The sequence below is a fragment of the Balaenoptera musculus genome, chromosome 2 (genome assembly GCF_009873245.2).
Source record: "Balaenoptera musculus isolate JJ_BM4_2016_0621 chromosome 2, mBalMus1.pri.v3, whole genome shotgun sequence".
NCBI classification, from domain to species: Eukaryota; Metazoa; Chordata; class Mammalia; order Artiodactyla; family Balaenopteridae; genus Balaenoptera; species Balaenoptera musculus.
Genome location: NC_045786.1, coordinates 124,498,712 through 124,525,040, shown reverse-complemented (window position 1 = coordinate 124,525,040; position 26,329 = coordinate 124,498,712). Strand labels below are relative to the sequence as shown.

The 26,329-nt window shown below is 36.0% G+C and overlaps 1 pseudogene; it reads left to right on the top strand.

Moving 5' to 3' along the window:
- The first annotated feature begins 21,299 nt into the window (after window positions 1-21,299).
- On the top strand, window positions 21,300-23,399 carry LOC118889907 (annotated as a pseudogene).
- Window positions 23,400-26,329: the final 2,930 nt, after the last annotated feature.

Sequence of the window (26,329 nt, the reverse complement as noted above, 5' to 3'; positions counted from 1 at the left end):
CACCCACAAAATACCTTCCAGTAACATCTAGATTGCCATATGATCAAATATCTAAACCCCATGGCCTAGTCAAGACGTAAAATTAACCATCACAATTATCATACATTTTGGAGGTCAGAAATCTGAACTAGGTCTCAAAAGATGCCAAAGGGCTGCATTCCTTCTGAAGGCTCTAGAGGAGAATCTGTTTTCTTGCCTTTTCCAGGCTGCCCACCTGTCTTGGCTTGTGGCCCTCTTCCGTCATCAAAGCCAACAATGGTTGATTGTCTTTCTCACGCTGCGATAATTACACACTAACTCTTCTTCTGCCTCCTGCTTCCACTTTTATGGAATATTGGGCCCACCAAAATAGCCAGAATAAACTAAAATATTTAAATATTTTAGTTTAAACTAAAATAATAAACTAAAATAAATAAATATTTCAAGGTCAGGTACTTAGCAACTTGAATTCTATCTGCAAGTTCAGTTACCTTTTGCCACATAATATAACATACACACAAATTCCAGGGATTAGAGTGTGGATATATTTGAGGGCCCATTATTCTGTCTACCACACTCTTTCAGAGTCTCCAGAAAGAAATGCAGCCCTTCAGACAACATGATTTTAGCTTAGTCTTTAGCATAGTCACACTTCCAATACCCAGAACTGTAAGCTGTTTAAGCCACTAAGTGTGTGGTAATCTATTTCAGCAGCCATACAAAACTAACACAGTTGTCTAAACTTCTCCTTCGTTCATCATGAGAACACAGTTTGTATCTAAACATTATGTACATTTCCTTGGGAATTTTCAGTAAGCCAGAGGGATTCAGACATTTCATGCACTTTAAGCATGATGCTTCCAGAGTGTTAAAGCCAAGTATTAGGAAACAGAAAAAAAAAAATAGTGCACAATGGAAAAGAAAATTGACAGTAGACCGGGGGTAGATAGTACCCTATGTCAAGCTTCTCAAAATGTGTTCCTTAGAGTACTAGTATTCTGTGAGATATTGATAGGTTTTCAGGCAAAAAAAAAAAAAAATTCTCCAAAATAAAATATTTCTTAAAAACTCAGGTTTTTTTAACTTTAAAAACTACAAATTAAAACTCTGTGGCAACCCTGCATCAAACAAGTCTATTGGTGCCTTTTGTCCAATAGCATTTGCTCACTTTGTGTCTCTGTCACACTTTGGTAACTCTCACAGTATTTCAGACTTTTTTATTATTATTATATTTGTTATAGTGATCTGTGATCAGTGATCTTTGATGTTGCTACTATGACTCACTGAAGGCTCAGATGATGGTTAGCAGTTTTTAGCAATAAAGTCTTTCTAATTAAGGTACCTATATTTAAAAAATAATGCTGTTGCACACTTAATAGACTACAGTATAGTGTAAACATAACTTTTATACTCACTGGGAAACCAAAAAATTTGTGTGACTTGCTTTACTGCAGTGGTCTAGAACTGGACTCACAATATCTCTAAGCTATACCTGTATATTGAACACTCCCCACAGGAATAGTTTACTTCAGTTAGTGTTATAAAGAAGTAAAATGGCCCAGAAAGTAGGTATAGACCACTGTATGCCCAGGTAAAACTGGAGAACTCTTCGGTTTGGTGTATTCTGTGGTGAGAACCATGAAAATTGGTGTAAAACTAGACTTGTTCTCTCAATTCCAATCACCCACTCTTTCCTTTTGAGACATCTCTGCAGTGATGTCAGTGCTCAAGTTTCTCCCTCCTTCCTAGGCCCACTCACCCAAGGCTCTGCATCTCAGGCACGGCCACAAAGTAAAGAAAGAAGAGGGAAGTAAACAATCATGGGAGAAAAGTTATGAGCAGGATTGAAGCAAGTGAATAGAGAAGGCATATTGATCTTTGTCTACAAACAACATAATCCAACTGTAAATATTAAATATACACATGAAAAAAAAAATACACATGGATTGAAAGAACATGAAGAGAGTTGTATGATTAGAAACGAAGTACATGATTCAGATAATAAGTTTGAACAGAAACTAGAAGAAAGAGAAATGATATGGGTAAAGTGACTTGGGGTTCTGAAAACAATGATGTATTAGCTAAATCTTGTGGATTTTGGTTTTCAGGAGAAAAGAGGAAAAGGCATTTCTAGGTGAGGGGACATGAGAAAAATGCCTACATTAGAGAGAGGAATACATTCACTATTTAGTTAATCATGCCTGAAAGCACTGTCTAGAATTAGTCAAGTAGTTTCTTCTATATTTTCAGTGAACACAATTTATCACTTTCTTAAGATATCTCATTACTAATGTGTGTGTTTAGGTGTTGGAGACATGCAAGGTAGCAAGGACCTGAGGGCCAAAATCTAGTAAGAAAATAAAGCTCACGGAGGAAGGCCACATGGTCAGTGCAACTTCCCTCCTCAAGGCACTTGTCAATTTTAAAGCGGCAGCTAAAAGACTAAAAGTTGAGCACAAAATAATAGCTGGGTGACTGAGAAGCTGAGAAGAGCTTGTGGTCATACAGTGGGTTTAGGGAGACAAAGAATGGACATCTGGAGCCCAAAATGAAGAGAGACCCAAGTAAACGCCTCAGATTTTAAGTTGCACATTTGGAGGGCTATCTCAAGAGTAAAAGCAATGCAGAAATAGATCCACCTGTACCAAGTACAGTCATCCCTCTGTATGCAGGGGGCATTGGTTCCAGGAGCTCCCGTCCCCCATACTAAAATTAGCAGATGCTCAAGTCCCTTACATAAAATGGCATAGTACAATTAATAGTTTGCCCTCCATATCTGTGGTTTTTGCATCCACGAACATGGAGGGCCAACTATATGAAACCTAGATTCAAATAAGTGTATTTTGTGGTTGGATTAAGGTGAACTTGCTCTACTCAAAGGCCTGTGAGAAACAGAAGTAAATCCTTTCTGGAGAAAGATAACATTATTTAGGGCCTCAAACCATCTCTAACTTTTTAAACACAATATCTAACATTTAATCAAAATTTGCCAATCGTAAAAGAAGTGACAATCACGTGACTGCAAACCAAGAGAACCAGTCCAAAAAAAGATCAAAATATTGGAGCTATCAGACATGGATTTAAAATATCTGTGATTGAGATATAGAGAACAGACTTGTAGTTGATGGGGGCGGCGATTGGGGAGAAGACTGGGAGTTTGGGATTAGCAGATGCAAACTATTATATATAGGATGGATAAACAACAGGGTTCTACTATATAGCACAGGGAACTATATTCAATATCCGGTGATAAACCAAAATGGAAAAGAATATGAAAAAGGATATACATATATGTTTAACTGAATCACTTTGCTGTACAGCAGAAATTAACACAACACTGTAAATAAACTATACTGCAATAAAATTAAAAAACAATGTGATTTATGGTGAACACATGCTTTCCTTCTGAAAGTCTGGAGTTTTCATCAGAGAGTGCCTATCCCCCAGTTAAAACCTTAAAATTGTAATCTCAGACAGGTTTCCCTGGACAGAAACATTGCATACATGCTGCTGCATTTTCACTGCTGGAGAAAGGAGCACACTCAGTGTGACCCTTCCTGGGCTGGGAGAGAGAGAGCAGAGCATTGGAAACATGTGCCTTAGTTTCTCCAAATTTTGCCTTAGGTGCATTTTCCCCTTACTGATTCAGCTATTCATCCTTACTGTGTAACTATAATAAATCTTACTCATAAGTACAACTCTATGTTGAATCTTGTGAGTGCTTTGAACAAAGCACCAAATATGGGATGGTCTCAGTGCTCCCTAAACAAACATCTAGTTGGAAATTCAAGAAACTCATCAACCGTAGACAACGTAAATAGAAAGGCAACTATACCTAAGCACAACGTAGTAAAAAACTGTAGAAAAACAAAGGCAAAGATAACACTTTAAAGGCAGCCAATGGAAAAAGACACATTACTTTCAAAGGAGCAATATGACACCCTCAGTTGGCTTCTTAGCACACACAAAGGTAGACAGAAAAAATTGGAATAAACTTTTTTAAAGTTCTATAAAAAAAGAAAAAAGAAACTACTAACTTAGAAATGTATATTCAGATAAATACCCTTTAAAAATGTAGGGTAACTCCTTTGTGTTCTGTCTACCTGCAAAATAATACATTACATGTTGTTCCCTGAGTTAAAAGCTGTGCTGAGGCAGGTGCCTATAATGAAGGGCTGTGGCTTTTTGAACTACTGTGATTGATGGCACTTATGCTTACAACAGGAAGCAACACACCATTGCTTTCACTGTAACAACCAGGAAAGATAAGTTAAAAAAATAAAATTTAAAGACATGAGAGTCCTATAAATCAAGATAACTGAATAAAATGTAACCCCAGAGAGGGAAGAGCCCTTCCTGGGCAAGTGGAAATCACCAGCCAGTTTCTTCCTTGAAAGCATTTGCTAAGCCTGGGCAAGGGTTGACCGTCAGGCTTGACATAGTCAAAGATACTCTACTAGGAGAAGTAGAAGCCTATAAGAAGTGCATGGCAGGTCTCTCTCTCAACATGTTTTCCATATTTTAAATATCTGTGAAATGTGAGGCTAAAGAGTTAACCTCCAAACATCAAACATCCAATAGGCCAAACTTTCAACAAGGCAGAAAGAAAGAATGGCCAGACTCAATCGAAAGCAGGAAAAGTAGCACCTTAGGGCATAAAGGCAATGTACTCTTCTACAGTCTTGCAATTCTTAAGAAAACATGTCCCACATAAGGGAGAGACTACAATAAATATACAGTTGATCTCACCTATGAGACTTATGAAAACAGAAGTGGGCTGAAAGAAACTGGATTTGCAACCCAGGTCCAACAGGCCTCAATAAGTAATTAGATTGAAGTACAAACCTTTTACAGTATTTTCATAAAAAAGAAAATTTTCTAGAAACAAATGGCATCAACTTCTATCTCTGTATTTTGTATAGTAGTATACTATTAAATATTATGAGACATGAGAAGTTTCATGAAATGTGACAGATAGTCAAGAGGAAAAAACAGATAGTAAAAACAAACCCAAGGATTAGTCACATGTTGGGATTAATGGACAGGGACTTGAAAAAACACTATTAACAATATATAAAACAAAATGGACAAAATGAATAAAAAGAGAATCTCAACAGATAATTATATATATATATATAAAATAAACATTATAAAATATGCCATAAAAATAAAAAATAAAAAGTATGAAATTAAAAATCCATTAGATGAATTAACAACATACCAAATGAAAACAAGATTAGTATATACTAACTCAGGTTTAAAAAAAAAAGAAAAAGAAATACATATTTATTTCTTTATAAATATTTATATTTATTTTAAAAATGTTTATTTGTACATATTTATTTACTTATTAATAGTTTGAGTTTCAGAAAGAAAGGAGTGGAAAAAATTGAGTAGAAGAAATTTTTTTTAAGTGATAATGGTCAATAATTTTCAAAACCTGATTTTAAAAGACTATATTCAAAAAACTGAACAAATGCAGGAAGGTAAAAGCAAAGAAAACACATCAGAATAAAAGTGTAAAAATCAAAGGCAAGGAGAAAATTGTACATATAGCTAAAGATAAAAGATCCATTACATACAGATGAACAAGAAGAGAGATGGTAGGTCTCTTTATGAAAAGCTGCAAATTATTGCCAACTTAGAATTCTACACCCAGGAAGAAAAAGAAACAAAGGAGGAATGTTGGAATGAAGAGCAGATGGGAGAAATAGAAAACAAATATCCAGACAATAGACTTTAACCTAAACATATCAAACTGAAATTAAATATAAGTAAACTAAAAATTACAATTAAAAAAAAATTTTTTTTAAATTAAAAAAAATTAAAAAAAAATTACAATTAAAAGATAAAGATTATAGACTATGAAATAATAAAACCCAAGATGTGCCTTTACAAGAGATACACTTTAATAAAAAGGCATAAAATGCATGAAAGAAAAGAATGGAAAACTGTATCATGCAAATACTAACAAAAATTATTGAACCTATATTAAATTAGGCAAAGTATGTTTAAGATAAGATATATTAATAGAAACAAAAAGAAATATTTCTGATAATAAAAGAGTTAAAAGGGTCACTTCATCAGGAAGACAATAGTTCTAAGTCTGTATGCATCAAATAACGGTTTCAAAATATATGAAACTAAATTTGACAGAATCAAAAAAGAAATAAATTCAGAACCACAGTTAAAAATTTTACCGCTCCTTTCTCAGTAACTGAAATAAATCAGTAGGCATAAAATCATTAAGCAGACTTAAAATCAATGAGGATATAAAATATTTGATCAACACTATTCAACAAACTGAACTAACATATGTTATATATATGCTTTATACCCAATAACTGCAGAATATATATGTATCTGAAGTATTCATGTATCATTTACCAAAATGGACCATATACTGGGACACAAAGACATCTCAATAAATCTCAAAGACTTGAAACATTTAGCGAGTATTCTCTGACCACAGAGGAATAAAATTAGAAATCAACAATAGAAATATCAAAATGTTTGAAATTTAAGCAACGTGGCTCTAAATAACCCATGTATCAGAGAAGAAATTGAAATGGAAATTAAAAAAAATTTGAACCACATGAAATGGAAATTAAAACATGCCATAATTGTGAAATATAATTATACCAGACCTTAAAGTGAAATATAGCTTTAAATGTGTACATTAGAAAAGTAAAAAGTTTGGAAAGCAATAGTGTAAACTTCCCTATCAAGAAGCTAAATTCTAGCCTCTAGATTTCCTAACTTCAGGTGGTAATACTTCCCAAGTCTTATTATGAAGCCAACATTACTCTTATACCAAATGACAAGAACATTGCAAGGGGAAAAACAAAAAAGAATTACAGATGAAAATTTCTCAAGAATCTGGACACAAAGTGGAAAGAAAAAAATAACAATCAAATTTAGTGATATATAAAAGGGAAAATATTAAATAAACAAATTGAGTTAATTCTAGTAATGCAAAGTGGGCTTGACATTAAAAAAAATCAATGGAATTCATCGCATTAACAAAATAAAAGAGAAAAACTGTATGATTATTTTATTAAAACAGAAAAAGCATGATAAAATTCAATAACTATTTACATTAAGACCACAAAATCCTCAGCAAACTAAAAAGAGAAGTTGGCACTGCAAATTAGTGGTGAACAAACTCTCTTTTCAATAGATGGCATATCTATGTAATAAAAAGAACATTGATTCCTTACCTTAAACCATACACCAAAGTCAGTTTCAAGAGTATTGTATTATCTAAATGTGAGAGGTAAAACAGTGAAGTGTCTAGAAAATAATAAAGGAAAACATCTTTAAAACCTTGGTGGTAGGCTAAAATTTCTTATCAGGTTACAAGAAATAGGAGGGTAGAGTTAGGGGCTTGAAGGGCTTTTGAGCTGCTGGTAATATTTTATTTCATGGTTGGCATGGTGGATACATGAGTTTGCCTATACATTAATTTTAGACCTAGGTTTTGTGTACCTTTCAATATATGTTATATACTGTAATTAAAAATTAGGAGATAAGTTCTTTAATGTTGTTCTAGCTATATGAAAATAGAATAAAACAGATTCTTAACTGAATAATCATAACCAATAAACACTAATTAATTGATGTGTGTTAATCTAGGCTTGTGAATCTACAAAAATGACTTGGTTAACATTTTATCAAAAAATTGAAGAAATGGTGGTAATCATTGTTAAATGACAAACCTGGGTGAAGCAAACATGTAGGAGGGTAAAATTATACCTGCTATAATCCCGACAAACAGATTTAATATTGTGCGGTTCAATATTTTAAAAATTACATTTAATATAAATAGAGGGTCTACACTTGGTTCAAAATATATTCTAAATTAGTCTGAGGAAGGAGCAATATAGGAAGAAAGAAACAGTGTCTTGGATTAGGTTCTCTGGAAGCAGACAATTAGACTATAAGTTTGAAGTACAAGATGCTTATTAAGGATAAACATATGTGAAAAGGCAGGATGGGGAAGGGAAGAAGTAGTGTTGGGCAGAGGAAAAAAGTGAGACAAAGCCTTGGCCAACCCAGTGGGGAGTTCTGAGACAAGCATTGCCCATCAGTCATCCCTCTTTGGACAGAAATGTTGGGCCTTTATGACTTTGCCTCCCTCACTCAAAGGATGTGAGCTGCTCTGGGAAGTTCATGGCCTTGGTTAAGGCTCTTCTCTGCACCTGACTCTGATCCTGAAGGAATTAATGGCTGGAGGCTGTTTTCTGACCTCACTCTCCTCACCTGGGCAGCAGGTTGAAGAGGGATCTGAGTAGAACATTTCCATGTCTATGACACATGTGGAAAAATTGGAGCATATTCAGAAAAGAGTAACTAGGATAGTGGTTATGTCAAATATTCATGAAACTGTGTTATATATGGAATCTGTCATGTCTATCCCAGGGAAGGGAAAGAATTAGGGGGTATTTTCAAATATCTGAAAAGTTGCAGTGTAGATGAAGTTTTAAATATTATGTATCATAGAAGAAAATTAGGAGGGAAGAGATATGGGGACATATGTGTATGTATAACTGATTCACTTTGTTATAAAGCAGAAACTAACACAACATTGTAAAGCAATTATACTCCAATAAAGATGTTAAAAAAAAGAAGAAAATTAGGACCAACTGACAAATTATTTAAAAAGGCATATATGTGTACAATATAGTGAACAATATTAATATTATAATAGATTACTTTTGTGAGATGGTAAGCTCCCCACTTGAAGGCATCCAGGAAAACCTGGGTATCCGCTTCTCTAGAATACTATAGAGATTTAAACAACCAAGAGAAGACTTGACTACTGACATCATGGCTTATATCAGGTCTAATAGTCTGTGATTTTCAGTAGCCACTGGTCAAGAAACTTTAAAACAAAAATGTAAGTAAATTAGATGTCATGTAAATTGGAGATGACAAGTATAAGAATTATTTTTATTTTGATAAGTGGAAATATTATTAAAGAGATATACACCCCTAAATTATAGTAAAGTTTATTAATTTCAGGAGAGATCAAAGGAGAGATGGCATTGCTTGGTTAAGATTTTTGAAGTTCTATCAGAACTGGAGAATCTGGAGCAGGAAGGTCAAGCTGACTTCAGATGAAGATACGAACTATGCATGGGATATACTGTAGAACATCAAGGTGGGAAGAACAGGGAATCATGCAAAAGATGCGATAGAATCAAAAGAAAATGTCAATCTATTTTTATCTGACCTCATTCCCTGATGATTTTATAAGTTGTAGATGGAGTTGTTCTTTGTCACCCTTAATTATGGTTGCGTGTGTACAAAGTACAAGTAACATTTAATCTAGACAATTCATTGAAAAAAAAAAACCTCAAAGGGTTGTGAACAAACTCGATAGATTAGTCCCATCAAAACAGTAGATTTGGTAGTTTCAGGCTGTGATTTTACTTAAGATGCTGCTATTGTTAATTATTTCATCTGGGTGTGTGGCAAATCTATGTGTTCCAATCTTCAGAGGGTAGGATGGATCCAAATGTCAACTTCGTGCAAAAAAGCACCTATATAGTTTGTCTACTCCTCTGAGCTGCTGATTCCAAAATACTTCATTGCTGTGCTGTATTTTGACATCATGATTCAAATGTTATCTGCCTAGGATGGTATGTTTTAGAACTGAAAGGCTTGGAAACAACTAGTCCTCGCTTCCATGATTATCTCTCTGTCCCACCTTCCAGAGATGAATGGAATAAATATATTTTGCTGCTCTGCTAATATGCAAATTCAAGCTCCCTGCACTGAGAGTTCTGGAGTGCATATTATTGTAACTGATGGGGAAGTAGAAGCTGGTGGAAATGCTGCTCTCGGCCTTGACATAAGAATAGATGATTAAAATAAAATTGCACTTCTCTGGTGCTGTTAAATATTGGCCAGCTGCCCAAATTCAGCAGCACTCATTCCGGTAGGCTTAGCTTCTTCCCTGACACATTGCACCACTGAGCACAGACTTCCCCTGCCTGTTACTTCAGATGTGCTAGGATTGATATATTTTTCCCACCTCATTTCCTGTGAGTACCTAAGGCATTAAAGAAAAGATTCACCTGCAGGTATGATGAACACTGGGGACTCATATTAGATGTCACTTCGTGATGCATTACCTTTCAAAGATGGCACACACACAAGCCAGATTGAAATGGAATTTGTGCTACGTAAGTAGTTAACCATTTTCTACAGGATTAAAATTTGTGTGAATATGATGTCATATCATAAACCAAATACAGTTTGTAGATTTTATATTTATTTAATAACCACAGGCATTATAGTCAAGATATATAATGGTAGCAAAAAGTTCCATGGATTGTTCAGGGGGGAAATGACCTATACAAATTCTTGCTTTATGTAGTAGACCAAAAACTGAAAAGTTTTTTTAAACAAATCTAAGAAAAATTTCCCTTTTCTCACCTACACTCGCCAATGGATTAGTAGCTTGGTTGCATTTTTATTCAATTATATATTGCTACATAGGATATAAATAATTATAATGTAGTGACTGAGACTGCAGACACAGAATTGCCAGAATTGTAATTGAGACTTAGGGCAGATTTCTAAACATGTCTTTCATGTCTGAGCATCAGTTTCCTCATCTGGTTAAAAAAAAAAAAAAAAAAACAACTTAGTCACTGTCTCATAGGGTTGCTGTGAGAACTAAATGATTTAATACTTAATAAGCATTTGGTACCTGACACATAGTAGATGTGTGGTCAATATCAGCTACTATGATTAAACAGGATAGACTGGACGTACTGAATGTTCATGAAACCATGGCATGTATGAAACTGCCCATGTTTATCCTAGAGAAGGGAAAAGTTGAAGGAGAGGCAATAGTTGTCTTTAAATGTCTGAGAAGTTATTAAGTGGTTAAGACTTTAAACTTAACGGAGTAGTCCCTGCTCATCTGCAGTTTTGATTTTTGCAATTTCAGAAAATATTAAATGCAAAATTCCAGAAACAATTCATACATTTTAAATTTCACTCTGTTCTGAGTAGCCTGATGAAATCTTGTGCTGTCCCAATCTGTCCCACCCAGAGATGGGAATCATCCCTTTGTCCAGCATATCCCACCTTTAGTCATTGAGTAGCCGTTTCCGTTATCAGATGACTGTCATGGTATCACAGTGTTTGTGTTCAGTAATCCTTATTTTACTTAATAATGGCCCCAAAGTGCTAGAGTATTGATACTGGTAATTCAAATACGCCAAAGAGAGAAGTCACAAAGTACATCCTTTAAGTGAAAAGGTAAAATTTCTTGATTTAATAAGAAAAAAAATCTTATGCTGAGGCTGCTAAGATCTACAGTTAAAAACAAATACTCTGTCCCTGAAATTGTGAAGGAAAAAAGAAATCTGCACTAGTTTTGCTGTTGTACCTCAAACTGCAAAAGTTATGGCCAGAGTGCATGATAAGTGCCTAGTTAAAATGGAAAAGATATTTAATTTGTACAATAAGATATTTTGAGAGAGAGCGGCCACATTCAAATAACTTTTATTATAGTATATTGTTATAATTGTTCTATTTTATTATTTTTTGTTAATCTCTCACTGTGCCTAATTTATAAATTAAACTTTATCATAGGTATGTATGTATAGTAAAAACATATATATATATATATATATATATATATATATATATATATAGGATTCAGATCTATATCTGAACTTCATACCTGCAGTTTTAGGCATCCACTGGAGGTCTTGGAACATAAGGATAAAAGGACTACTGTATATGCACAAGAGAGAAAAAATAATGCCAACAGGCACAAAGTTTATATATATATATAAATTATATACATATATATAATAAAAACAATCAAACATATGTATATACACACACACATACACACACACACACACACACACACACACACACACTAATCACCTCTCTGATCCCAACCAAAAGTCATGTCCCAAAAGGTCTTGAGGTAATATAAATTTGGACATAAATCATTTGGATTGCAGAACTTAATCTGTACTTTTACACACTATATAGTCTATAAAATGGAATCAGATAATGCACAGATCCTGGCCTCTTAAGAGACTCCAAAAATATATATATTCAAGTATGCTTCCCCCAATTCCATCTTTTCTCAATGAAACAATATAGTTTCTTATAATCTGATGATGAAAGATCAGGAGGGAGAAATAAAAGAAACAAAGAAACAGCCTTTTTCTTGAGCTTTATTACCCCGTTCTTTAATGTTACAAGCAAATCATAGTCAGGCAACTTAACCAAAATTCCTCAGTTCCAAAATTATATACACTTAATAGGAAAAAGAAGCCTTCTGTACTTTTCAGATCTATTGGTGTCTTACTAGGTTGGTCTAACAGAGTTCAAGAAACAGTGATTTATTTCTGGATGCACATTAGAATCACCTGGAGGCTTGAGAAAAATGCTGATATCTAGGTTACACCCCCAGGGAGTCTGATTTTATTAATCTGGGGTAGTGACCTGGAATCAGTGTTTTTGAAAGCTCTCCAGGTGATTCTAATATGCAGCCGAGGTTGAGAACCATTGGTGGAGTCTTAAGTGTTCAACAGAGGTATTCTAATATGATTAACTAGAAGGAAATAAAACAATGAAAACTATTACACACACTTATAACCATTTAAAGCCAGGGTACCTTGTAGGAGAAGGATAGTAGGCTGGGGCTCTAATTAAGTTCTCAATAAAGTTACAGTTGATATCAGGTTTCTGTGTGACTATCAATACAACTACAACACATGTAAAAACAAACCCCAGATGTATCATTGTAGTGTAGATACTAAAAAAAAAAAAAAAAGCACAATCTGGCTCAGAAGTAGGAATATAGAGATGGCTAAAACAAGGTCTCTGCTTACAAGGAGCTCAAAGTAGAGTTGACATAAGTTAGCAGTATAGTTTGAGCATGGAGCTAACATTTATTGAGTTCTTACTATGTGCTAGATGCTGTTCTAAGCGCATCGCATGGATTATCTTCTTCCCATTTTACAGATGAAGAAATGGAAGAATTTAGAGGCTGAGAAAATTATCCAAGATCATATTGCTGCTAATGGTGGGGTCAGGGTTTTACCTCCTGCAATACACCTGGAGAGTTGCACTCTTAACTACCTTACACTGCTTTTCAAGCTGAAAACCTCTGAGTCTTTTTCACTCAATGATCTACTATGTCTTCATGTGAAAATCATATGTACTTATTACAAGAGAAGTGTTCTTTTGAAAACAGAAATTGTTTGATGCCTTGTTAAAGGCAAGATTTGAGATGTATTGCTTTGCTTTGTTTAGGGTTTTGAACAATCTCCAACAAAAATCAATTAGTGATATTTGATTGCTATCAAGGAAAACCAATGCTTGATAACTTATAACCTAGATAATTTTATAAAAGTATATAGATGAAATAACTCATAGAACTGAAAGGAAACCTGAAAGAACAAACCTTAGGAAGTTCAGGTACCAAGGCAGTTCTGGCAATAAAGGGAGCAGGGACATGAAGGGTTTTTTCAGGGCCCCGTGATTAGAATAATTTCCTTTCCTTGTGTCACTTCACTAAATATACAAATTTCAGGAAAAGCCTGATTGGCTGAACTTAGGTCCCATGCCCACCTCTTGGCCATAGAGGCTTGGCACCTTGATAATTAATTCCACCAGAACCATTTTAAACAAGAGGAAATAGTTCTCCAAAGAAAATCAAGGTACTGTCACAAAAAACAAATAAACAAACAAACAAAAAAGAATAAGGAAAGCAAGCAAAAGCAACAGCTGTCCAATAAATATCTACTGCTATTGAAATGAAGTGATGCAATGATTTTGAAAATCTTACGAGTCTACATGTTGCTCAAAAACTGCCCTTAGAAGGGGAAGGTGGGAGGAAGGCAAAGTGTAATTCATTCACAAGATAGCTACAAGAACAATCACTATGCATCACTAAGCTTATTCAACCTCCCTTGAATTCTACCTTCCCACCCCACTACATATTATGCTTTCAGAACAAGATCAGTCCTTTCCTAGATAATTAAGCCTGGAGCTTATGAACCCCAGAAACTGATTTAATGTGAGGTCAGGAAAAGCTCTTTTCTAATTCAGCTAAGTTAAAATTTGAGGTTACTCGTCTGTCTTCCCTTAATTAATTCTCTTCTGAAGACTGGATCTCACCCTCAAAGTAGAATAAGCATCCGTCCAGGGCAGGATGTTTGTGGTTAGGCACAGTCATTCTTTTGCCATCATCACTGCACTTACTGTAACATTTTCCTCAACTTATTTCTGTGCTAAAGATGCTTTTGTTGCTCATAAGATAAAGTTCAAATTCCTAGTTATAGCCTATTTTTTCCAGCTGTACATCACTCCAAAACTCAAGGCTTATCTACTGTGTTATACAATTACCTCTGGAGAGTTGGGTGAGTTAAAAGAGAGAAACATAGACATCACATAAGGAAAACCAACACATAAGGAAGACCGAGATGGAGGGCTGCCTAAAAGCAAAGTGAAATAGGATAAAATGAAGAGGTAGGTTGAGAACAAGGAGAGCTTGTATTGTAGGCTAGGACATGGCAAAATGTCTAGCATGAAACAGTTACTTAATATTCAATAACTAAATAGAAAAATATAATCATGAAACAAGGTTTTTTTTGTATTTATTCCTTGAATAAAGCTTGAGGATTTTTGCTAACCACTCTCTTTAGGAGCATTTAAGAACATTTATGGAAAATGATAAATATAAACATGAAATCACCTAAGTGACATTTTTCAATTATGTTGAAATAGATTCCAACCGAGACCTGTTCTTTAAGTTGTGTGCATTTATTCGAATTAAATCAAGGTAGTGAATACAACATAATTTGATAATTATATACTTATTTAAGGCCTTACTCATACTTTCTTCTTTCCTAGAAAACTGCTTACAAGTAGAAAATTGCCAATTCATGGAAAGCCTTGACAACACAATCCATCAAAGATGGAACTGCTGACTAGATCCTGTATTTAATATTGGGACGGATTCCGACTGGAGTGCTTCATAAATGCATCACTGTTTTCACTTGATGGACAACATAGAATACATTCCTGGACATATATGCAAATGTTCTAAGCATAGAAATTACCACAAATAATAAGTGAAAAAGAAAGTTTTAAATTCAATTAGTACTCTCCAAAGAAAGAACAAGGATGAAATTCATTCAAGACAAACCATTAGGGTAATCCTTCCAGATGATATTTTAAAACGTGAGAATCATGCGATTAACTTTTATAGGCCTGGCTCATTAGGGCTATTTTGTAGACTGCAGGGTATACCATTCATCAATCTGGTCAGTCAGGAGATCAAGGGGAGAACAACAGTAAATAAGTAATAAACTATTGTTCCATTGAAGTCGTTGGAATATTTACAATTGATTCAGTTCCATAATCAAGGTCAATCTACCTAATATAGTCCATTATATTCCATTTAGAGGCCTTCATTATATAAGACCTTATCCAACATATTTTCTATTTAGCAAAATAATTTTAGTAAAGAATAGGAAAGCATAATACTTTCCTACCCAACATATATACATTATTTTAAAAATGATATTTTCAGTCATCCATAAATTCACAAATAGTTTTATTGGAATTAGTTCTTAATATAGGGCACAATTTGTCTTATTTCTAGTATGCTAATTTACCCTATCAAGTGACAGATATATTTTCTCATATGAAACTGAATGAAGAAGCATATGAATTGTGTGTCCAATAACTAGTCATCTAAGAAGCACCTTGATTAATGATGATGCTTTCACCTCTGCTCTCTTCCATTCATAGTCCATACTTCAGTAATATAGTCCAATGCCAGAGGCTATTGTGCGGTGCTATCAGATGTACTTTCTGATGGTTGAAGGAGTCTCCTTAATCATCTTCTGTTAGAATATCAATTTAGAAATCCAAGCAGGCTAAAGCTTCTAAAGTAGTACCATAATGGTAAAATGTTCTAGTATGCTTCGTTATGTGGTATCATTTGCCCTCAAACTGTGTGGCAGGTTATTCTTACAGTTAAGTTTTATCAAACAACCTTTTAGATTATGACTTCATGGCCTAAAAAATAATTTATGGAAGAAAAGTTTTAAGTTATTGACTGCTATCCACTGTAGATGTCACGTTTTCATCTCAATTTTGCATGTTCTACTCTTTTGGGGATTGATTAACATCCTGCCATTTCAAGCATGAAACAAAGAAGACTTTTCCCGGGTATAAAATATATACTGTGCCAAGCATGAAAATTTAAGGGCTAAGAAAACTTTTCCTTACTATGAACAAAGCTACCTATAACGTTGCCCAATACTTTTTCTTTCTGGGAATTCCTTTTCCTAGTATCCATTGACTACTCAGGTCACTCCAGCCTGACTTGTGGCACCATTCTACACAAATTATTCTTGTTAAGAGTACCATTTTATATCACTAAATCCAATGGTTATAATTCTTTGCTCATCTTACTGGAATTATCAGAGGTATTTGATAGAGGTGTCTGTTCCCTCTTCATGGAACAACCCTTTACTTTCATGACATAATATTCCACTGGTTTTCTTCCAACTTCTCAGAGCCATTTTCATGTCATATTTGTCAGAAGCTCTTCCTCTCCCAATCCCTGAAGCTTAGCATCTTTCAGGACCAGATTAAGCACTCTGTTCTTCCCCATCTATATTCTCTCTTAGCTCATCTTATCTACCCATGTCTGACTACAATTTTATACTGAATACCAGCAAAATTATGTCTAGGGTTAAGCCTCTCCGCTGAGCACCATACCTATACTGACCACCAGATATCTTCATTTGAACATCTTATTAACAACTCAAATTTAATATACCCCCAATCCCACCCCTCTGCTATCCCTCCAGTGTTTCCATCTCAGTGAATGGGACCTCTCACTAACCAGCTGTCCAAACCAGAATCCTGAGTGTCAAGACTGACCTCTCCCCCCCTTCCTTCGCCTGCCAACTGCACTGCCAGTTCTTATTGATGTTAGTTACTAAGTATATTTATATTATAACCATTTTCTCTATCCTAACTAGTTCAAGTTGCTGTCACATCTCCTTTGTGTTAGTATCATAGTCTCATGAGTGTTTTTTCTGTATTATCTCTTGCACCTTTTTTCCATGTTGAATAATTATATTACTAATGAAAAGCCTCTCATTTTTTCATATTGGAGAAAATCATACTTTTATCAAAGATTATATTACATTTATTCCATGTTTAAAATCTTTCAGTTGCTCCCAATTCAGTTTTGATAAAGTTCAAAGTCATTTCTTAGGAAAACACGACTACTGGTGGCCCAACCAACAGCCATTCTCCTCTCTGACCAGGCTGAAAGCACCCACAGTTTGAACTGTTGTCAAAGATTTAGGGACATCATGACTAGTTTTGAGATTAAATTCCATTCAATCTGCCATTTCATCTCCCCCCACCCCATGCAGACTAACTAGTGTAGAGTTGTATATATTCAATGCCGCCACTTTCTCATCCCCCATGCATTCCTTGAGTGACTTTAGTTATGGTGGTCACTCTCCACTTTATCAGTGATTGGTGTAGAAAGCTAATGGCCCTGTGACCCATTCTGGCCAACGAGTGAAAGGGAAAATTCCTGGGTACTTATGGGAATCATTTATTTTGAAAAAGAAATACAAAGAAAATATATTATGTTTACAGCTCTGGATATTGGCATGTGAAGTTGTGATACATGAAACTGATGCAGGCAGGCATCTTGCAAACATGAGGGGGAGCTACTAACAGGCTGAGAATGCCATTCAAAAAATACAAGTAATTTGAATTACATATGACTTGCTGAATTAACCAACCTCAAAGCTGTCTTACCTTATGACTTATTTTTACATAAGACAAAAAAATTCCCACTTTTGAATCTAGTTGGGGTAAGATTTTCTGATGTCTCCCCCCAAATCCACAGCATTCTAACTGAATGCTTGATGCTGAATGCTCCATGCTCAAAGACCCATGGAGACCTGGCCCTAAATCCTTCTTTAGCATCCTTGGCTGCCAGTCTCCTCACTCCTCTCTACATGACCACCATATTGGCGCTCTTTTGGCCAATACATTGAAATGTGCTGTGCTCATCTTCACCTCAGAGTTGTTTCACATGTATTCTAGTTTACTGGGATTCTCCTGTTCCTGCTCTATTGCCTGTTCAAGTCTCAGTTGAAATGTCACTTCCTCAGTCTTTTGTTATATATGCTATAGCACAACACTTATCCTTACACTACTCATCATACCTCTAAATGTTCAGTGAAACCCATTCCCATTTCATTTTCAACTTTATAAGAAAGCAGCTGTGTCTGTCTTATTTCATTTATTTCCCAGCACTGAGCTTAGTTCTTGGCCACAGTATGTGCTAAATACATTTTAAATAAATTAAAACAAAAGTCATAAATCAATAAAAGACTTCCAAAGTTTTATTCCCGCAAGTGTCATATTTAATTCTAGAGCTTACATACTGAGAAAAGCAAGATTTCCAGCCATATCCTGATCCTGTTAAGAAGACTACCTACATAAAGAATGGCAACAGCCAGACACAAAATCATTGGCTATGAACAGTATTCCTTACCTGGACCCCAAGACCTAAGCTAAAATAAAAGTGGAGAGAAGTAAATGCAACCCCAAGGGGAAAAGGAGGCTCCAACAGAAGCTGTGCCTTCTTGCTAATAGACAGTCTATAACAGATCCATTTGTATATGTGATTCTCAGAAACATAAAAATAATATCAGAAGAACTGGGGTACAGATGGATTGATTTAGTGTACCCATAATGACCTCTCTACCAACCAAAGATGGAGGAGAAAAAAAATTGAGAACATCCTAAGTAAAATCATTTTCTTTTCTCATACTTTTTTTTTTTTTCAAATAGTATGATCTGCCCAAGAGTATGTAGCACATCCAGTACCAATTACTATTTGGAAGCTAAAGCCCATCCCACGAGGCTCCCATCCCCCTCCTACTCTGGTTATAAGCCCTATGAGTGCCAGTAACACCCTTTTTTTATTTTTCTGACCTTTCCTTTATAACATTTATGGTAATTATGTCTTATATGTGACCTCACTCTTCCATGGCATGGACTAAATCCTACAGAAGTAATGTATTATTTTTAGTAACTAGCAAATTGTGGGACACATGATAAGCATTCAGAAAATATTTCTACTAACGTTAACTAGATGTATTGTGTTGAGCACTAAAGGATGATTGTGGATAAAAAGATAAGATGAAGTGGGGAGAATTCTCTCCTCCACAGGTAGGCTGAGGATATAATTTAAAATGTAGCTTTCCTCTCTAAGATGGAACCAGATATGTTTTTACAAATCAGACCTTTTATAAACACTATCAAGAGATCCAATTTGAAAGTGGTTTGTAGAAGTCTACATTTATTTATGTTAAAAGTACCACATTTTCACTAAAAAATATTGCTGTGTATTTTCTGATTATAAAAGTAAAAAAGACCTAAACACAAAAGGTAAAATGATAAAACTTCTGGAAGAAAATATAAGAGATAATTTTTGCAACTTGTAGGTTGGCAAAGATTTCCAGAACACAAAAAGCCTTAAATGATCAACTGGAGTTCATCAAAGGCAAAACATTCAATTTTTCAGCTTACTGTTAATGAAAAGATGAGCTACAGATTAGGAGAAAATGTTTGTAACACCTGTAGCTGACAATGTATTTGTAAGAGCTTTTAGAACTCAATGATAAAAGGACAAACCACACAACATTTTTTAAATGGGCAAAATCTTTGAACAGACAATTCACGAAAGAAGATATATAAATAAGCATGTGAAAAGATGGCCAGCATTTTTTTTTAATCACCAAGGAAATAAAATGTAAACTATAAAGAGACACCAGTGGGTAGCCATAAGAATAGCCAACATTTAAAAAGCTGACGATATCTAGTGTTGACAAGTATATGGAACAACTGAAACTCTCATACATTTCTGTATGAGACCACAGCCATTTCCGTACAACCACGCTGGAAAACTCTTCAGCAGTTTCTTGTAAAGTTAAACATACTTCTACCCTATGATCCAGCAGTGTTAGTGTTGGGTATATACCCAAGAGAAATAAAACATTTGCCTATAGAATACTTGTACATGAATGTTTATAAAATTATTCATAGGAAAAATCTGAAAATAATGCAAATATCCAACAAGAGGGAAATGAAAAACCAAATTGTGGCATATTTGTATAATGTAATAATAATTGCATAACAATGTATAATGTAATCAGCAATGCCAAGGAGCCAACTACTGTGTGAATACAATACAGCATGGTTGAGTCTAAAAACCAATATTGATCAAAAGAAGAGAAATATGAAGAGGAGACTATATGATTCCATTTACATCTAAAAGAAGTAAATTAATTGAAAAATAAGATCAGTGTTTGTCTGGGGCCAAGGGTTGGGGGTGGGAGGATTGACTACAAAGATTCTAACATACTTTTTCAGAGTGATGGCTCACGTGCACACATTTCTCAAAATTCATAAAAACGTACACTTAAAATTTTACCTCAAAAAAGTTTATTATATTAGCATATTTTCACTAAAATATTTTAATGTATATTAGTTATTTGTTATTATAAGACAAACATTAATGAAAGCGTCATTCAGGAACACTGTCATCTCTTGATGCTTTGGGAGACCACCAAGGGATCCTCTTGTTCCCTAGAACATGGCCCTGAAAAACACCTGGAAACTTTGGTGAGTGAAATCAATTTTCAAACTTTCAAACTTTTGTGAGTGAAATCCTCACAATCTTTGACCTTTCGAAGAACATTCAACCTCAAGAGAGAATCAATAAAAGAGGCTTCCAGATGCTTGTATTCCATGGCTTCTTTTGCAAATGTGAAGTTTGAGAACCACATCCTTTCTGCAGTCGGAGAACAGAAGTCTCTCCACTGTTCTGACCAGCTCTGATCTGACAAACTCACCTCTGCTGTTGCACACAAGCTACAGAAAAAATAGGCATAGACACTGGTGGTGGTCTGGGTGCTCAGCCGGAAAGAAGGATTTCTTGCCATCTGCCACTTCAGGCTGGAACACACAGTCCAGCACACCAGGGGGGCAGAGCAGGAACAAAATAGAGTTTCCATTTTTCTTACCCAATGCAAGATTTTATTAGCTTTGTCTTGGTCACCAAAGAACCTGGTGAAATACTCCTCCCAGTCTCCCTCTGTGAACCCTGAGATGGCGACAAAGCATGGATTCAATAACAAATTTTTAAGATCTTCATTACCATAGTCTCTGGTCATTCTCAGTAAGGTAGCCATGGGAACCAAGTCCTTCTTCAGCAAATGGAGTATGATTCTAGCCACTTGGGATTGCTGGTACCAGTTTGTACAGGGCGGGCTGTCGTACAAGTTGGAGGACGTAGTCATTTCTTCAAAGCTGTTAGTGACAAACAGGAGCCTCTCAGGATGACTCCTGAACTCTTCAGTGGGGACCTGAGAGTCAGACCAGTCCCTGGAAAGCAGGCCAGCAAAGGTGGTGTTCACAATCTCTCCCACTTTATGGCAGCTGATATAGAAAACATAGGAGAATACGGGCTGAAAGAATATGCCCTCTGCCCAGTGCAGCATGACCTTCATTGTCAGGGTGGTCTTCCCAACCCCTGTCATACCTTCCAAGACTATCATCAGGGGCTGGGCTCCTAACACAAACTTCTATTGGCATCAGATGGCTCTTTTTTCTTTGGTCTTTTTAAAAGAGACCTAGCAAGAGAACTAGAAGATACTTTACATTGTGAAATGTCCCAGGGTAACGGATGAATTATTAGATTGGGCAGAAGAGTTGGAGAAGTGTAATGCTGTCTCAGTCCACTTTGAATTCCCACAGTTTTTCCAGGGCTTACATGAGACTCAGGACGAAAACTTTGCAAGGCAGATTTTGAATCACCTCCTTGAAGCTGATCTCGACATTTATGGGTATCAGCAACTCCGGGTTTCTTCCTTTTGCCTAAAGCACTGTCAAAAGTTAAACTGAGGCTCTCTGTCAGGGGTCCAATCCTTGAAACAAAATTGACTTCTGACTTGGAAACTCTGGAGACAAGTGTTGTCAATTTTAGGATACGTCAGTGGGAGAATATTTGCTCCATGTTTCACAATGGGAACATGAGAGACCTGGACCTGATACTTAATACTTAAGCTTAACGTATGAAGCAAGCTTAATACTTCATCTATGAAGAAACTGTTATGAGCTGAGAAATCCAAGGTGCAAACTCCAAAAACTGACGTGCAAATCGGTATCTTCCATGAAGATTCTGAAGGAGCTTGTCCTTGTGCTTCATGGTAAGCACAAGCTGACCCATCTGGACCTGAGCTCTAACAACCTAGCAATTACTGTGTCCATGATAATTTTTAGAACTCTGAGCACTCAGCCTGCAACGTCAAGTATCTTTGGTTGGAATCTTGTAGCTTCACCTCTTGAGTTTGTCATCAGCTCCTTACGGAACTCAGCAAGTACTCAAGTCTGAGCTTCCTCAGCCTGGGGGACAACAATCTCTCTAATGTTGAGCTGAAAAGACTGTGGGGGCCCATCGAGACATCCAACTGTCCCCTGAAGGAGCTGTCACTGGAGAAATGCAAACTGTCGGTGGCCAACTGTCAGGACCTGGCCTTGCTTCTCACCAGCACCAAGGAAATGACTCACCTGTACCTGGGAATTAATCAGCTCCAAGATGTTGGTGTAAGGCTGCTGTGTGCTTCCCTGACTCACCCCAAGTGTGTCTTAGAGATTGGTGCTCTGGTTCTCCCAGCTTGGTGCACCCAGTTGTAGGTATTTGTCAGATGCTCTCCTCCAGAACAAGAGCTTGACACACCTGAATCTGTGGAAAAATAACCTGGGAGATGAGGGAGTGAAGTTTCTCTGTGAGGCCTTGAGTCATCCAGATTGCAACCTGCAGTACCTGGACTCGTCAGATTGTTCTTTCATGGCGGAGGGCTGTCGAGAGCTTGCTCACTCCCTCAAGCACAATCGTAATGTGAAGATTCTGGATGTTGGGAAAACTGATGTTCAGGATGATGGGGTGAAAGAGCTGTGCAGGGTTCTGAAACATCCAAATTATGTGTTGGAGACACTTGGGTTGGAGAAATGCAATTTAACACCTGATTGCTGCCAGCATCTCTCTTCTGTTCTCAGAAGCAGTAAAAGCCTGGTTAATCTGAACCCTTTAGGAAATGACCTGGGGCTGAACACAGTCAACACGCTGTAGACATCCTTGAAAAAAATTGATGTGCAAACTACAGAAACTCGGGCTCAAAAAAGACTTGTTCTCTATAGTGAGAGCAGAGTTGGAGAAATTACAGGAGAAGCGGGGGGTGGGGGGGGGGGAGTCCTTTTTGAGAATCAGGTTTAAGTGGGATTTTAATGACCCTGAAGACAGATGGTGGTGGTGATCCAATGAAGAGATGCCACAGCTTTACCATGGAATGTCCGTGGAGTACAGCCATCAGGAAGTCCTGACCATATGTTGCTCAGATGTTACTGTTCATGGGGACAAATGAGCCACTACCTCCAGAACGCTTGTTCACAGTTTACCATAGGCAGCATATCAAGTACCCAACCTCCAGAATCCTAATACTATATTTGGCCCAAGATCCTACATTGGCTTTACACCTTAAGATTTTTTGTCCTTGGTGTAATGTTTTAAATTCTTGGGGCTATCAAGAAGATTCACTAAAGCAAAGGATATGAAAAAACAAACAAAAAAAAACAAAAAAAAAATTAACTATAAAACTTCAAATATTATAAAAGTATAAAACATGAAAATGGAGATCTCCCATATTATTACCTCTCCCAAAGTAAAACAACTTTTAAATAGTTTAGTAGTATCTTACTCTACAACTCTGTGTATGTATATATGTTTGTATGTATGCCTATATATATATGTATATATTTTTATTTTATAAAAATGGGACAAGCAACACATAACCTACTTTTCTACTTGTTTTCTTTTAAATGAATAATGTTTTTTGATGCTCTCTGTTAGTTCATTAACATTCTAATGAATGCAATCCAATTTTCTAATGAATACTGTACTAGCAGTATGGTAATTTATCTTATAGTATCACCATATTTTATTTTACCAATGATAATTGGTGGAGAAAATTCAAAATCTACTTCTAGGAACTTCCCTGGTGGTGCAGTGGTTAAAAATCCGCCTGCCAATGCAGGGAACACGGGTTCGAGCCCTGGTCTGGGAGGATCCCACATGCGGCGGAGCAACTAAGCCCGTGTGCCACAACTACTGAGCGTGCGCTCTAGAGCCCGTGAGCCACAACTATTGAGCCCACGTGCTGCAACTACTGAAGCCTGCACGCCTAGAGCCCGTGCTCCACAAGAGAAGCCACCTCAATAAGAAGCCCACGCACCATGACGAAGAGTAGCCCCCGTTCTCTGCAACTAGAGAAAGCCCGCGTGCAGCAACGAAGACCCAACACAGCCAAAATTAAATAATATTAAAAAAAAAAAACTACTTCTAGATATTTTAAGTTGACAAAGTAAATGTGTCACTCTTTTAATATAAAGATATCTTTATTGACTGTTTTAGTAAAACAGCGCTTTGTGTAATTTAACCAGGGTCAGAATAAATTTGTATCAATCATGCATACTCTCACAACTGATGAAAAATGCTAACAATAATAACAACACATGATAACATGTGATGTTCTTAAGAGACCACTTAGATTACATTAAAAAATGCAGCTCAGATGGATCAAGAGACATATCCCAGATCATACAGATTGTGGTTGGCAGAGCCAGCATCAGTACCAGGTCTCCTGATCTTATTGTAGTATTTTCTCCACATTTTCCTTTGTCTAATGCTCACTAACCTGGAAGAGGCTTCAACCCATCATCCTGGCATCATTAACATTGTGTCTAAACACCCGAGATCACCAGTCTTATCTGTATTTGAATAATTCAGAAAGAAGATAGAAACACTCTGATTGAGTCATGGAGGTAACATGGTGCTTATCTTTCAGGAATGAATTTTTAGTTTCACAATTTAACATACTGCAACAGCATGATGCATCTAATGATTTTTTAAAACAGCTTTCTGCTGACAGCATAAACAGAAACAAGTTTATTTTGAGTGAGCAGCTGCTGGTTTTTCATCGAGGAAACGTAGCTTGCTGAAATAATGCAGCAGGCTGGCACTGCCGCGAGTGGATAAACATCTACAGGGTTTGTGAACTGGCAAACATAGGACCATTCTGCTTCTGCAGTATTAACCAATAAACCAAACAGCCCATCTCTAATTTTATGAGAATGAAGAGTTTAGCCAGTCTGCAAAACAGTTACAGAAATGGGCTGCACAGATTGTCTTCTTTTAATGAATGGATCAACTGCAGATGTCACTTTTTTTTTTTTTTTTGGTCACTGTATGTGGGATTTGTAAACTTATTTTCTAGACTCTGAATTAATCAATCCTTTTTTAAAATTCTCATTTCCCTTTAAATAGATGTTTATTGCAAGGAAATGTTAAGGCAAAGCTATGGAGTTTCATTAAAACAAAACTCCTTTTTGCTCTCCTTAACAATTTATTCATATATATTTACCTTTTCTCAAAGATTTTAGTGGCCTAAATTTTGTCTGAAAGAAAAAAAATGCTTGGGAAAGGACTATTGGTTGGCAAATGATCTCAAGAAAGTTGTGGATTGACAAAAACGTTGAAATGAGGGATCTCTATCTTTTGTAGTGTTTTAGAGCTTTTATCAGCTCCACTTTTATTTCAGAGGTTCAGGGAAAGCTGACAAAGTCTCTGGTCTGAGATCTATTATTTATCCTCTTGATTGTACATTTTTGCAGACCTGTAATTACATAACACCATCACTTGGCTGACCTCAAACATTCTGCTCAAGTATAATAACTAATCATACGTTCTATTAAAAAGATTTTTTAAATAGAACTGCCATATGACCCAGCAATCCCAATACTGGGCATATATCCTGAGAAAACCATAATTCAAAAAGAGTCATGTACCACAATGTTCATTGCAGCTCTATTTACAATAGGCAGGACATGGAAGCAACCTAAGTGTCCATCAACAAATGAATGGATAAAGAAGATGTGGCACATATATACAATGGAATATTACTCAGCCAGAAAAAGAAACAAAATTGAGTTATTTGTAGTGAGGTGGATAGACTTAGAGCCTGTCATACAGAGTGACGTAAGTCAGAAAGAGAAAAACAAATACCATATGCTAACACATATATATGGAATCTTAAAAAAAAAAAAAAAAAAAGGTCATGAAGAACCTATGGGCAAGACAGGAATAAACACACAGACCTACTAGAGAATGGACTTGAGGATGTGGAGAGGG